We start from the raw sequence: 13443 nt of genomic DNA on the forward strand, positions 1-13443 counted from the left end.
CTCCCCCTCCTCCTCTAGCCACCCGTTGTTTCCCTGATTAGAGAAGTAGGGGTCTCCCGGGTGATGATAGCCAGCCATGCTGTCTGCGCGAGTACGTACATATGCTAACATTATCCTAGGATGCTATGACTATTGTACAGACTAAGCAAACATTCTCTTTTTGGGTGATAAAGGGTATAGTTTTAGGTTCCCTGGCTATCCCGATCTCATCAAGACGTGTGTTAGTTTTACCTTGGAGAGAATGTAGTTGATCAGGCTACATTCACTCCTTGGTATCCCTAAGAACAGTCCCGAATTAACCAAGATACCAGCATTATTGTGTTTGATTCGACGCTAGGTTCTTATCCCTAATGCAAGCAAGCGTGTTTTATTTACTTGTGTTGTTCAGAGTTATGTTAGTCCCTCTTTTTGGTTTATAGTTGCATATCAATGTATGGCTCGACATGCTAGTTCACTATAAACAAAGCTCTGATACCAACCTGTCACACCCCCGAACCAGACGGCGGAAACGTCCGGGGGCTTGCCGTGACTCAATTGAATACCATAACATTGAATATATATGAAACATAACAACATTCGTTACCATTCATCAACATAGTACAACCAGTAGTGTTTACATATCAAACATTGTTTAAACATTACATTCCCAAAAATTAAGTTGTTTAATTCATACAAAATAAACCGCAACCGTCACTGAATATGATTTCCCTTGATTCACTGGTTCCCTGAGAATACAAGTATTTTGAAAAACGTCAACATATGAAATGTTGGTGAGTTCATAAGTAGTGTTTGAAATCGAATGTTTGTATTGTTTGATAAACCACCAGAAAATCCGATATTTTCTGAAAAGATAAGTTTTCGAAAACGTTTGTGAAGATCCATAGGTATGCTTGTTCGTTTCTATACTTGTAAAAAAAAAATGTACATTGAAAATGTATGCATTTCAAATCAGTTCGTATTGAAAACCCTAGGAAAACCCGATGTTCTCCTAGTTCCTTGAATTACGTGATGTTACATTGAAACCATTGCATAGCATATAGTGTCAGTCCCGGGCGACGTTGGAAGGTTTTCGAGCAGGATTATTTACTACAAACCCGCGTTACACAAACGCCCAGTTTATAGTTATACTAACGACTCCGAAGGCGTCGTCAGTACTAATCGCGTTATCCAATCGCCCTGACTAGGTGTAGTCCCACATCCGAAGAGAAAGAGATCACGAAGACCCCGGTAACTCCATTAGCCGGTTGGGGATAAAATGTACGAGGGGTCCCAGACCCGCCTCGCATAAAATGTAGACCTTACTAGCAAGACCAAAGGACCCTTGGGGACCGGAGGTAAACAAGCCATTGAAAGTCCATTTACGTTGTGCCAGATCGGTAAAACCCAACACTCCGTAAAAAAAATGTCTTCGGGCCTTAAGATCAGGTCATTGGGCTAGCTAGGCTCAACGAACAAGATTTTACACTTGTGGGGCCCAAAGATGGTGCATAGACGTCTGTGCACACTCGCATGTGTATGTATAACCAAACGTTACTTGTATGAATTATAGTGTCGTAGTGTTAGTAGTTGTAGATTTCTATTGGCTCGAGACCGAGCCAATTCGTTTAACAACGACTTTTGGTATTGTAATGTATTGTATTTCGTTGATAGTCGCAGTATCGTTATTTGATCAAATTGTGTATGTTGAACTAGCCTTGAAATATTCCTGTTTTCAGCCCCTCATCATTTGTAAAATTTACATTTTCAACCCTTTATATTAAATACTTCCCGGTTTAGTCCTTAAACTATTTTTCTTGACATTTTAACACCAAAAATTATTGAAATTAATATTTTTCAACATATTTTTCATAAAAACAGTTTAAGTCCTTGAAATTTGCAGTTTTCACGGTTTTAACCCCCTTCTTTTCGCAACTTTTACAATTTTGGCCCAATTTGGAAAATTTTTGCAACTTTGGTCCTTTTTAAATTTAAAAAGCATTTTTAACCTTTGAAAAGGAGTTTGAACACTTATAGTCCACTGTTTTACAGAAAGTTACAGTTTTGGCCCTCCAAAACAGAAAAATTCGCATAATGTGCCTTATTGGGCCGAAAATTACATTTTTAGCCCATTAAGCTTAAAATTTATGATTTTAGTCCCCTAAATGAGTATATTTCCAGAAATTTACTTATGAAAACTGTTTTGGCACACTTCATCCATCAGAATCTGTGAAATGACGATTTGGGCCCTTATTTTTGCATTTTTCACATTTTAGGCCCAAAATTTGTGTTTTTAACCCAAAGAAATTATTACTAAACTACTTAGCCATTTTTTTTTTTGAAGCACTTTGTATTTAGAACTATATTTGAAGTTAAAATCATGTAGCACAAGTTATATCTCGGTTTTGATGAGTTTTGAGGCTAGATCCAACATAAAAACACATAAAAGCATACATATAAGCATGGAAATCATACAAAGCATACAAACACATATAGATCTACACTTATGACTTGTATTCTCCCCCCAAAAACAAGTGAAAACAGAAAATAGGGGGTATGAAGCTCACCTTGGGGTGTTGGTTCGGTTTTTGCAAGGAAAATGGAAGGAAAAATGAAGTGTTTTTGGTCTTGGCTCCCTTTGATGAAGATCTCGAGTTTTGAGATGGTTCTAGGGTGCAAGATCACGATTTTAGCATAGATTAGGAAAGGATTTTGATAACAAAAGAATTTAAACCATAGATCTATGCATAATCTTACCTTAGATGATGATTTACTTGCAAAATCCTCTTGGAAAGTCCCTAATTTTCGAGATTTTTGGAGAGGGGAGGAAGGAGAGTTCTTGAGTGAATCTAGAGAGGAATGGAGATATTTTTGGTGTGTGTGAGAGGGGGTTCGGCCGAGAGTGAGGGAGAAGAGAAGAAGAGATGTGATCTTGAAGTGATATGCATGGAAGAATGGGAAATAATGCATGGAAGTCCTATGGGTAATAGTGAGGTGGCAACCAAAGTCAACTTCTCTTGGATTTGGGCCTTGGGCCGAGAATGTGAAGGGAAGAAGGAAAAATTGGGCTTTTTGCCCCTAAGCCCAACATTAGAGGTAGTTTAGGGTATTTATTGGCCTTATAAAATAAAATTGTGATTTTTATGCTTTATTAAGCTAGGTTAGGTTAAATTATGGATCAAAACTTGTGATTTATTTCATTCTAGGTTCTACTTAGCCCAAATATTGAAATAAACGAATGTGGGTCCAATTAGAGCCCAATTAGGGTTCTAAGCCCATGATAGTCCAATTGGAAGCTTATTGGTCCATTGGGATCCAATAAGGAAGTTCTAGTCTAAAATAGACTTAACAAGAGCTTCTAGGGTCTCCAATTGTTTGATGACTATTTGTGGTAGTAGCATGTTGTATTTGATTGAAGTTTTTGATTCACATTAACTTGAATATATAGATTACATGGCTCAAAATTTACAGTTGTGACAACCCTTAATGATCTTATCTATTTGCTTGGTGCTTCTTAATCAGCAATGATTAGGAGGACTAGTAAAGAAATTTTGATTAGAAGATCAGCTTCCCAAACTTCTATGGATATTGACAATGGTACATGGTAAGGGGCATTGGTTACGAAGCTGTCAAATTTACCTGAAAGATCTTCAGGTAAAGTCCACTATCAAACTCTCTTAATTTTATATTCTAAGATTCTTATTACATGATGTGACTGGGTCACATATTGATGTTTTAAGAATTACAGAAAAAGTGAAGAAGGAATTATATGTTGGTTCTGATCGCGAAGATGGATTTCGATCGCATGGTTCGGTGATCAGAATTTTGAGCTATTACTTAGGAGTTATGTAATATTTCTTAGGAATAGATAACAACAAGTTTTTCATATGCTTTTGCATTGTAAGGATAAGTTTTCCGCAAAGTTTTAAAATAAAAATTTTGGTTTTATTTATTCTAAGTATCCTTACAATGATATTTGTGAAAAATTATTGTTTATATGATTCCATTGATAGCAATATTGGAAAGTGGATTTGATTTTTTCATTTGTGGTAGTGTCTAAATTTACCAAACAAGGAAAGATTCTCATCACCCAAGTTTCAGTTGGATAGAAACTAGGAATCATGCAAGTTGTATGATGAATGAGAATTTTCATCTTTGGAAAATTAAAACTAATTCATTGTTCACATGTTTAAGTGAAGGACTAAGGGATCCAGTACACATTCTTTTGCACTGATCAAGTCCATCACAAAAGATCTATAAGACTATTTGTCATGGTTTACACTTACAAGTTTAAGTGTAATTCTGATACATTGGAAAATTTTCGATGTATGGCAGAACGAATGAAAATTAGGCAAAAGGATAAAAGTTTCACAAATCTTAAAAGATGGGAGAGTACTTTAGTATCATGTTATATGATCATCTTTATGATTAAGAGACCTTATCACAATTCATCTTCTAAGTGCATTCTGATAGCTAAGAAGAGGAGATATGAAATTGTTGAAGTGGTCAAATCAAGAAGATGATTCATACCTCATTCCAGAAAACAATTCTTAGAGTCATACTCCAAGATTGTAACTTGAGTGACATATCTTAAAGAAAGGTTTATTAACAATAGTCAAATGTAAGAGTAAAAGTATCCTACTCTTGTACATTTGTAATTGGTAAGTTGTGATGTTTTGAATAAAACAAAGACCAACTAAGACCAATTATATGAAGTGTTTGTCTTGATGAATAATCCAAACTATCTCTTGAATATTTGGCAAGATAGTCTTATATTTCAAGAGGATAGTGGGAGTCCTAAAGACCCTGAAAATAATTTCAAGATCTAATCAAGAATAAAAACATGTAGTTTAACACTAGCACACGACGTGAGGTTTATAACCTATCGTGTTGACATATTTCTATTTATGTGCCCATTCCAGTTAAAGTTAGCTTTGCATAAGAGTTCTTAGAGTTCTCAATTGGTTGCATAACAACTTGGAAGCAATGGCAAACCCTTGAGCTGCTAGGTGGCCAGGGGCAGACGCAGGATTTCATAGTAAGGGTTGCACGGGAAGATTAGGGTTGCACGATAGTAGAAAAAATAAAAAATTTAAAAAATTTCGAAAAATTTTCCACTGCGGCCAGAAAATTTAGGGGTTGCCGGTGCCACCCCGGAACCCCTCTAAATCCGCCACTGCAGGTGGCAAGAAATTAAGATTAAGTTCAGTCCATATGAGTTTGGATTTGTCATTAACCGTGTCTTGTGATTATGGTTTTGACAAATTCACATGGATAAGAACACATACACCATAAAATCTAAGGGTCATAAGGTTTCTCTCCGATTCATGAAAATGATGGTGATGAAACACTTCCACCAAGTAGATTTGAAGCAGATAGCAAAGATCTAAACTATTGAGACTATGATTACGGCATCCCTTTTCATAGTTTTAAAATTACTTAGACACACCTGTGAGCTATCTAAGATAAGGTGTATGATTTTGATAAAGTCTTATCAAGGCAATCTCGTCTCAGAAATCTGAACTTTGGTAAGAAAGTCAGTAAAGTATTGACTTCTAGAAGTCCATCTGATTCCTGAGTACATGTCAAAACTAGCGGGAGCATAAGTGTTATGCTAATAATCATCATGTTAGTGGGAGCATGATAATTATGATAAGTATTGCAAGTTACCAATGTTAACTATAGAAAACAAAATTTTCAATTCGTGAGGTTGCAGCAGTTGAAAAAGTTGTTTTGTTATAATTAAGGGAGAGGAAATTGTACTTCATTTCAAGTCTAAAAGCTTAGATTGAGGTTTTAATCATCTTTAGTCAAGGATATATATGAATTTTGTGTTGGAATGGCTCAACATAAGGAAATTCTATATATGGGTCTATTATTTGCGATCTAAAATTCGATTATGATTACGACATCCCTTTTCATAATCTGGATTATGAGAACTTGGCAAATAGAAATGTTGTAGAAAAAGGACTAGTCTAGTATCATGTATTTATGTGAGACATCATGAATCGTGTCCCATATGCTTCGGATATAGGATCAATTACATGTGTTGTAATATTCATCCTTTCTAAATTTTCCAAATGCCTGGGGCATTAAGAGAGAAAAGGTATAGAATTGGATATGACTAAAAATCATTAAGAAATTATCGAGGACAATCTAAGGTTTACCAAATATTGGTTTCTTAGGGACAGTTGGAAGTATAATGTTAATTTTTGGAAGGGCCATATTGACATATTCTAAAAAGAGGCAACTCTTATTCAGAAGTGATAGTCAAAATGGGAATATTGACATATTCCAAAGCATCCCTTCAAGTACTACGGTTTCATGCCATATGGAAGTTGCCTTTGAAATGCCAATAATGTGTCCACTCATGCCTATTTGAAGCTTATTCAGTCTCATGATAATGAAAAGAAAAATAGAATCAAGTGTTTCTTATATATGCAAAATATTTCAATTAAATAATCATTTACGTGGCATAATATGAAGAGTTTGAGAGTTTCAAATAAATATGGTTCAAGATAGATGAGATATCTTGAATCACATTCATTTGAATGACCTCCTTTATAAGAGATAGATAGATAGATATTACCAATATTTAATAACATTGGACAATCTTTCCAACACTCGATTTGGTTCTGGACCAATGCTCAACCTTTATACTGGATCAAACCAAAATCATATTCATTAAAGAAGTTGGGAATGTTAAGGTTCGTTGGACACCATTAACCTTTAAAGGCTTTGAATCCATAGCTTTCTACTGATTTGTTTCAAATTGACTACACTCACATGGTAAAAAAAACTTACATATTGATATTAAATTATGTTTTGATAACTACTAAAAACCAAAAATGGAGAAGTGCCACCAACATCGAAGTAACACCACAATTTCAGAGAAATCAAATTTCTATTTTGTGGTTCCTACGAGAAATCAAGTTTATGAAAACTTATTCTCAAAGATGAAATAAATCGAATAAAAATGAAGAAAACCATGATATATGGTTCAAGTTTTCTAATGGCTTCCTAGTGCGTGTTTTTTTGATGAGTAAAGGATGGAGAACTCTAGTAGGAGAGTGGGAGAGGCGGAGATGAGGAGGCTTCATGGTCGAGTTTTTCTGGCTAGACAAGGATAGAGACGGAGAGGGGGAACACCAAAGACGGAGGAGGAAAAACCACTTGACCGAATGTTCCAACAACAACTCTATGGATTTTCCGGCCAGATCAACGAATAGAAATGGGGACAAAGGAACGAATAAGGATGTTGAACATTTATTTATTTATTAAATGTAGTTTAACATTAACTTGAAGAGGGGGGGGGGGGGGGGGGGGAAGGAGGGTTCTTTACTTTTTTAATTTAAAAATGATAATAAATAATGAAAAGGAAAATGACTTAAAAATGTAATGAAGTTCCAAAAACGTACAAAAAAGACCATTATCTATTTTTTAGTACATAAAAGACCATTGAATCGGCTATTGTAGGTAACCATCAAGTTACATGCTTTCCAAAATGTTCAAAAAAAAAAAAAATACTATTGCTGTTTTTTTAGTACAAAAAATAACATTAAAGTATACTATTTTATCGAAGTACACATGTATTCAAATAAAATCTTGTGGTAACCAGGTACTTCGAGTAAATGGAAATATGACTTAAAAGCGTAACGAAGTTTAAAAAATGTTCAAAAAATGCCACACTTTTTGTTAACTTCGTTGTTGTTGGATTATATGTAACACAATCATCGGAAATCGAACACTGTCATATCAGTTCACGACAGTTGTGCAATCTCTTTCATTCCCTCACCCGATCGTTCTTAATAACCTAAGTTCAACATTCTTTCTTCCCGATCGCTTTATATGCCTCAAACCTAAACCATATATACATTATATAGATACATATATTATACATCAAGGTTAGCCATTCATTAGTGTTGCGACATAAGAGAGACACAAAGGAGAAACGAGTGCGTCGTTATGTCATGAGAATTTCTAAATGTGGATGCAGAGAGTATGAGTTACGTTTAATTCTCCGGGACCAGTGAGAGATGAATGAACATGAATACGCAACATTACGTGACTGATTTGATGACGATTTGTAGTTAAAGTAAAGAGAGAAGCATATGTGTTAGAACGCTTAGATGAATTGCATCCTAATTGATGGATTTTTAGTTATATGTTTTTCTATGATTGTATTTAGATACAAAATGATCAAGTGAGGGAATGAAAGAGAGTACACAACTTGTACAACGGTGAATAATCTCTGATGACCATGTGCTATATAATCCGGAAACAATAAAGTTAACAAAACTACAATGATATTTTTTGAACATTTTGGAAACTTCAGTGGTATGTTTTGTACTAAAATGTGTACTTTGTTGGTATTCTGTTTACAAATGATATGCTTCAATGATATTTTTTGTACTAAAAAAACAATGATATTTTTTTGAATATTTTAGAAACTTCGTTATCTTTTTAAGTTATTTTTTCATTTATCTGAGGTAATCGGTTACCATAATGTTTTATTTGAAGATTTGTGTACTTTGTTGGTATTCCGTATACAAAAAGTATACTTAAATTGTATTTTGTGTATTAAAAAAAAAAGAGACGTTACATTTCTCTTTTAAGTCATTTCCCAAAAAAATTAAAAAAGAAACACATAAAGGCAATTAGTTTTTTTTTTTTTTTTTTTTTACGTCATAAAGACCAAAGATGAATAAAATACATTTAGTAAACACCGATATGGATGTCAACGGGGGAAAACTGGAACGAGGGTTGCATCCCTGCCCCCATCCTCAAAATTTCCTTATTTTCCCGACCTTGAATTCCTGGATTACCCACGCCCATGATTAATTTTAGGGTATTTTTTTAGTGGGCTAAAGTTAAAGTAAGTTTTGTGGGTTTAAAAAAGCTATTTTTTAGGTTAAAAATTGCTATTTATAACATAATAATTTTACATGTAAAAAAATGTAAAATTTTGAAAGTTCAAAAATATTTATAACATTTCAAAAATATTTATAGCAACAACTTATAAACATGATTTTTTTTTGTTAAATTTTGAAAGTTCAAATCATTACTGTTATTTATTACATTTATATAATTATTATATATATTAACGAAGCCCCATGGAGGTTCGGAACGAGACTGCCCACCTTTTAAATTAAAAACGAGGGTTAACTTTGGCCCTGCTCCCTCCTCTACCCCCAATGTTTTTTAACAAATATCACCATATAGAATTTATACCCCCAGTGTTTTTTAACAAATATCACCATATAGAATTTGGATTCCATGGGTTCGGATCCCACAAGACTTTTTAAAATCCATAAACACATTCCCGAATACAAAAAAAAATAAAAAAAATTAGAGAATAAACGCGAAAACTATCCCAAAACACAGGGAACCAATCATATAATTTATTTTTAGTTTATTTATTAGTAAAGTCGAAATGTCTACACGGAAACAAATTAAAGCCCTCGCATACCATACGAAGATACTGTAAGAAACAAGATACAATTTTCTCGAAGCCCTTCCCTACACCAAACCTGAAAGAAACCCTAAATCAGCCATGGCCAAGAAGCGAAAGTCTCGTTCTTCACAATCTTCACAAGAAGAACAAGTGCCGGTTGAGGATCCAACCGTCAGTGATGCTGTTGTAAAGGAGGAGCTAGAGCATGGAAACGAACAACCTCAAAATTTGGACGAAAATAAAGAAAACGATGAACAAGGAGAGGAAGATCTTCAAGAAGTAGAAGAAGTCGATGTCGATGAGGATGAAGAGGAAGAAGAAGAGGAAGAAGAAGAAGAAGAAGGAGAAGGAGATGAACAAACGACGGGAAACGAGGTGAAAGAAGTTAAGGTTGAAACGAACGGCGGAGGCGGACAGGTAACAGAAGATTTGTCGGACGAGCCTGTCGAGAAGCTTCTCGAGCCGTTTGCCAAGGAACAACTCGTTTTACTCTTGAAGGAGGCTGTTTCCAAGTACCCTGACATTGTAGAAAGTGTCGAGAAGATTGCCGATGCAGACCCTGCTCACAGGAAGATATTCGTTCATGGTCTAGGATGGGATACCACCACCGAAACCCTAATTAGCGAGTACAAGAAGTACGGCGAGATTGAGGATTGTAAGGCTGTGGTAGACAAGGTCTCTGGAAAATCAAAAGGATACGGATTTATCCTCTTCAAGCACAGAAGTGGTGCTCGAAAAGCTTTGAAAGAACCTCAGAAGAAGATAGGGAATCGCATTACCTCCTGTCAGCTTGCTTCTGCCGGACCAGTCCCAGCGCCTCCACCAACCGCCCCTCCAGTGTCTGAATACACACAAAGGAAGATATTCGTGAGCAATGTATCAGCTGAGATTGATCCTCAAAAACTTCTAGAATTCTTTTCGAAATTTGGGGAGATTGAAGATGGGCCATTGGGATTAGACAAGCAGACGGGAAAGCCTAGAGGTTTTGCACTGTTTGTGTATAAGAGCATCGAAAGTGCAAAAAAAGCTCTTGAAGAGCCACACAAGAACTTTGAAGGACATATTTTGAATTGCCAGAAGGCTGTTGATGGTGTGAAAATGGGGAAAGGTTTCCATCCACAGCAACACCAGCATCATCATCAACATCATAATCATCAGTATGGTGGTCATCATCATCATCCTTCAAAAAAGGCCAAGTTTTCCATGGGAGGAGGTGGTGCAGGAGCAGGACAAGGTCATTTGATGGCTCCTTCTGCACCCACTATGGGGTTCACTCCACCAGTTCCTCCTCCTGCATTGACTCCTGCTTTGGGGCAGGCGTTGACTGCACTTCTTGCCTCTCAGGGAGCTGGATTGGGAATTACTAATCTTCTTGGAGGACTTGCCCCCCCTGCAAATCCACAGGGTATGCCACATGTCAACAATTCTGGATATGTGAATCAGGGAGCTGCAAGCTATCAACAGCAAGGTGGGTATCCCAATCCACAGATGGGTCAAGGCGGCAGTAGGCCACAACAAGGTGGTGCATCTTACATGGGTCATGGTCACTAGGTGAGTAAAAGGTTATACTTTTTCTTGAAATACTAGTATGCTTGCAAATTCTGTTGTTTGTCAACTTAGACTATATGTTTCCTGTTTTACTAACTATAGGCAAATCCACACTTCACATGAGATCACTTTAAAGTAAAGGATATAGTATACACTTGAAATTTAAGGCCATTTACAAATATTATTTGAATCTTTTAGTGATGAATTAGTAGATTATCTACTAGTCTTTGAAGGCCCATGCTTTATAAAATTGCTTATTATGTCATTGAATTATATTTGTTTTTTTTAGTTAAATGTATACACATATTTACACTTGTTGGTTATGATTATATTTGGAGAATCTTGTTACTTACCTTTTTAAAATTTCAGGGGTTACATACTTACATTACATATATGACAAGTTCAAAGTTATTTAAAATTTGAAATCAAGTTTTTATGATTTTTTACAATTCATTGTGCAGATGATGCATCAATCTTTTAGTTTTGGAGTCTGGTGATTCTTCTGAAGTTGCAGCCAGTCATGCAAAAGAAGTCTTTATTATATATGTAGCAAAAGAGTCATCATTTGCCTATAGAGCAGAATAAAAAAAACTGTATTTTCTTTAGTTTTACTTGGTTTAATGGTCTTGTTTTAAAAATGTAGTAAAACCCATGACTGGTTTTTAAAAATGTTTGGTGCACACTTTATTTGCTAATTTTTCAACCTCTTATGATTACAAAATCTCAACTTGCCAATTTTTAGGTAGATTTTTTTTGTTTTTGTTTTTGTTTTTGAGGTTATGTTTTCAGGAAATGAACAAGAACTGAAGAACTGAGGTGTCTTGGAATTTGGGCAATCATCCATCTATCCCCGGGCAGGCGGGCAGCATAAAAGGTAAAATATGTTGATGGTTGATGACATTTTTCTTACTAGATAACGAAAAAATGCCATTTTTATTTTTTTTTATTTTTTTTTTTTATATTTGAGTAACAATATTATATTCATAAAAGTATTTCTATACCTAAATCCTCCTTCAAGCTAACAAAATGCGACAGTTGGTGGCTGTTTTTTTTGTTTTCTTTTACATTCACTTTTTTTTTTTTTTTTTACAAAACACCAATTTTAACATGAGAGAAGTTGGGAGGAAAAAAGATTAAGGACAAATGATTAAAGGGTTTAGTGTCTTACCCTTACTACATAAATCCAAGTTTTCACTCAAAATAACCCTTCTTTTTTTTGTTAACACATTAAACTCATCAAGTAAATAGTAAGGTGGATTCTTTTGTTAGGAAGGCATATATATATAAATAGTAAGAGTTCCTTTAGTTCCCAAAATGTAACTCAAAGTTTCTTTTGAGGTGAACTTTTAGCACCTTCTCAGTTGACCCACATTAGCATCACTTGAGATGTAAATCAGGTAAATGCAGCATGTTGCTCATAAGGAGCCCAATCCACATCTAGTGGGTGTCTATTTTGAAGAATGTAAGTGGGAGCTAATAGAAGAATGCCATGAAGGGTATGCTATTTGGCAAGAGAGTTTAAGCTCCATTTGTTGACATTTGTGTTTAGTTTCCAATAAAAAAAATGATCATGTTTATTTTGTGCAACTCTTTTCCTAATATATAAAATAAATTGAGATAGATATTAGTTGATACGGTTATATATGTTGTCATGTTGTCTCAAGCCTAGTGGTTGAGCTGACCCAGAAGGTCTAAACAAAAATATTCATGGTGCTCCATGATATTATTTTTATACCATTGATTAATTTATAAACTAGAGAGATGAAAGTGGTTTACGGATGTCGATGTTTTTTAAGGATACGACCTAATTGAAGATAAGGTTTGATAAATTTTAAGGCTAGTGTTGTATATGATAAGTTAACATGTGATACACTTTTCTATCTAAAACTCTCTAGTCTTGTATACTCTATAGAGTTTTGTTAAGGGCATTTCCTATCCCATGCTAAAATCTACATTAGACTCACTTTTACTTTAGAATTTACGTTGAAAATTTTCAAACTCTATCCTAAACCTAATATTATAAATAGTGTTGGTGAATAGTATTAACAGTAAATATAGTGTTATATCATTCATCTACATTTTTTTTTTATATTATAAAAATTGGATAAATTAGAATATACCTAGTGTGTGTGTGTGTATATATATATATATATATATATATATATATATATATATATATATATATATATATATATATATATATATATATAGTGTTGTATTAGTGTGTTGGAGAGAATTTAATGGTTGTATCATCTTTTCCATTATAAATTATAAGGGATTGTTTGATAGTTATTTGATTGAATCAGACTCATTCAAGGAGTTTAACAGGAAGTCGGACTAGATCTACATGTGACTGATTGAAACGATGATATGTTTGATTATGCATTTGACTGACTATGTTGAATGATAAAAATGATTACTTTATTTTTTTGTTCATTTTGCTATACGATTCAAGTTTTATATTT

At 34.6% G+C, this 13443-nt stretch overlaps 1 pseudogene across 4 annotated transcripts; it reads left to right on the forward strand.

Annotated features, from left to right (window-relative positions):
- Nucleotides 1–9414: 9414 nt before the first annotated feature.
- LOC145031131 (UBP1-associated protein 2B pseudogene) lies at nucleotides 9415–12618 on the forward strand (annotated as a pseudogene). Of its 4 annotated transcripts, none has more exons than XR_013676862.1 (3): nucleotides 9415–10981; nucleotides 11768–11852; nucleotides 12376–12618. The product of XR_013676862.1 is annotated as a UBP1-associated protein 2B pseudogene, transcript variant X4 (transcript). The 4 variants fall into 4 exon arrangements; XR_013676860.1 differs by having other exon boundaries at nucleotides 9416–10981; nucleotides 11440–11852; XR_013676861.1 differs by having other exon boundaries at nucleotides 11768–12618.
- The last annotated feature ends 825 nt before the right edge of the window (nucleotides 12619–13443 follow it).

This window comes from Lactuca saligna, chromosome 2 (genome assembly GCF_052625555.1).
Source record: "Lactuca saligna cultivar CGN05327 chromosome 2, ASM5262555v1, whole genome shotgun sequence".
Lineage (NCBI taxonomy): Eukaryota > Viridiplantae > Streptophyta > Magnoliopsida > Asterales > Asteraceae > Lactuca > Lactuca saligna.